Source organism: Ovis canadensis, chromosome 17 (assembly GCF_042477335.2).
Source record: "Ovis canadensis isolate MfBH-ARS-UI-01 breed Bighorn chromosome 17, ARS-UI_OviCan_v2, whole genome shotgun sequence".
In the NCBI taxonomy this organism is placed as follows: Eukaryota; Metazoa; Chordata; class Mammalia; order Artiodactyla; family Bovidae; genus Ovis; species Ovis canadensis.
Genome location: NC_091261.1, coordinates 38,813,775 through 38,816,278, shown reverse-complemented (window position 1 = coordinate 38,816,278; position 2,504 = coordinate 38,813,775). Strand labels below are relative to the sequence as shown.

The 2,504-nt window shown below is 36.6% G+C and overlaps 1 pseudogene; it reads right to left on the bottom strand.

Moving 5' to 3' along the window:
* Window positions 1-356: 356 nt before the first annotated feature.
* On the bottom strand, window positions 357-731 carry LOC138422972 (small ribosomal subunit protein eS25 pseudogene; annotated as a pseudogene).
* Window positions 732-2,504: the final 1,773 nt, after the last annotated feature.

Sequence of the window (2,504 nt, the reverse complement as noted above, 5' to 3'; positions counted from 1 at the left end):
TCTAAGATTCATCAAATCAAGGAAAGTGATTATATCTGATGACACGAAATATTGTAAAAGTAGAATATACCACATGGTTTCAATATATTAGTCTAGATAATCCATTAAGTACAATCTTTTTTAATGAAAATGCTTTTCATGTACCATTTACTCTTTAGAATGATACATAATTCTAAGCCCTTTTCAGAAGAAATTGAAGGCATTAGAATAATCTGAAACTACTAAAATAGTTTTCAAGTTGCAAAATATATTAAATGTTTTTATATTTTTAGGAACATCAGAAGTCAGTGTGAGGGTTTTTTTTTTTTTTACTAATAAAGTTTTATTTTTCAAAATGTACAGTTGGTGGGACCTGTTCATGCATTTTCACCAGCAGCTGGGGCATCTCCACCCTTGGTGTTTTGGTATAAATCACTAGAGCTCTGTTCTTTGAAACCTGTTTAATAAGTTCTTTACTAAGGAGTTCCTGAACGGCTGCCCTGGCCCAGGAACCATGAATCTTCAATCTCTCAGAGAGGACAGCTGGAGTTATAAGATTGTAGTTGGGAACTTCTTTACAGAGTTTGTCATATGGTTGCTTTGTCAAACAAGACTAGGTTATTGAGCTTGTTCCAGACTTTACCTTTGGACCAGTTCTTTTTGGCCATGCCCCTAGATTGGTTCACTGGATCTTTGTCTTTCTTGGCTGACTTTCTGGCATCTTTCTTCTTCTTGTCGTCCTTGGGTGACATAGGGAAGCTGGGAAAGCAGCTGTGACCACTGCTGCCTCGCCAAGATGTCAGCCCAGTGTAAGGTTTTAAAAATATTTTTATCTTATGTATTAGACGGGCTTCCCTGGTGGCTCAGAGGTTAAAGCATCTGCCTCTAATGCAGGAGACCTGGGTTCAATCCCTAGGTTGGGAATATCCCCTGGAGAAGGAAATGGCACCCCACTCCAGTACTCTTGCCTGGAGAATCCCATGGACGGAGGAGCCTGGTGGGCTACAGTCCGTGGGGTCACAAAGAGTCGGACACGACTGAGCGACTTCACTTCACTACGTATTAAACCTACACTTGTACATTGAAACAGCATACAGAATTTAGGTAATTAAACTTCTTTTAAGAGAAGATACAAAACGTGTTGTGCATAAAACACTTAATCAGTTGTAGTTTAAAGCGTTGCATTTTTTTTTCTTTTCATTTCTCTGTAATATTTGGAGGCAGACCCAAAACAACTACAGAACAGTGATGAAGAGAGATTCTGTACATTATAGCAAGGCTCTCAGGCTGCACTTAATTCTGCTATAATGACATCTGGCCAACATTCTAAGATGAAATTTTCAATAAATGCTGGCTACTAACACGATTCATTATGGTTTCTCCTGATAAAGGATGTGGGCAAAAATTGCTTTGGCTCTAAAAAAGCTTTCACTTCATTATGAGACTGGATCAATCACCATCAGTAGAAGATGCTCATTGGGCTACTTCTTTTGCAGCTGTTATGCACTTTGTTATCAGGGCCCATTGAAGGCACTAAGAAATTGTTTCTATTAGGCAGGCATTATTGCTAGACTCCTCTAAACTAAATTTGCTTTTAAGTGTATTTCTTTAGTAAAGAGATGGAACAATCAATCTGAACTGAGACCAATGTGAGATCACCTGCTTATCCATATAAAAGCAATGCCATTTAGATGACATTTTATTTGTGTTTCTGCACAAAAATAAATGAAAATATGTTTTCCCACTGAACAGAGAAAGGGAAGTCAAGTTACTCAATGATCACTACGTATTTGAGACAAACAGAGAAGCTGAATATCACGTCCAGCACCTCTCTCCTTCCTGTTTTAACTTCTCTCCTCATAAGGAAAATTTAAATGTTGCTATAGATGGAGGTTGTAGTTAAACTAGAGCTTGAAACTATGTCTACCTGTCTCATCATTTCATATCTTTCTGTTGATTTTGTATATGCATTTTTGGATCATATAAGAAAAGAATTAGATAAAACTTGAAATAAGGTTTTTCAGACATTGAAATGGGTTTAAATAGTCACCTCTAATATACAAGCATTATTTGCATTTCATACTCATGGTAAACACAATATATTGTAGCAGATTCCCTTGGACATGCTATATTTAAATTTTTACTGCATTCCTCTCTTCTGAGTGCTCCAGGAAAATAAAATGCAGAATATTATATTACCCAGAATGACAATTAATCTCACCAGTCAGATTCCTTTTATTATAAAAGAAAAATTCAAAAGGTCACCTACCATTTCATAGGTAGTTTATTCTGAGTGTACGTAAAGAAAAACGTATAAATTAGAATGTGTGAACATGTTCAAGGGCTCTTACGTGCTAAAGAAGTGTGAATTATTGTAAAGGAGAGAGATATTTGAGAATAAGCGTGCTACAGTGATTCAGAGTGACAACTAAAAATTTCCAAAATAGAACTTCTGAACCACCCCCAAATATCCAGCATGGGATTTTGTTTTGCCACGTCTCTACTAGCAAAATAAGAGAGGCAAT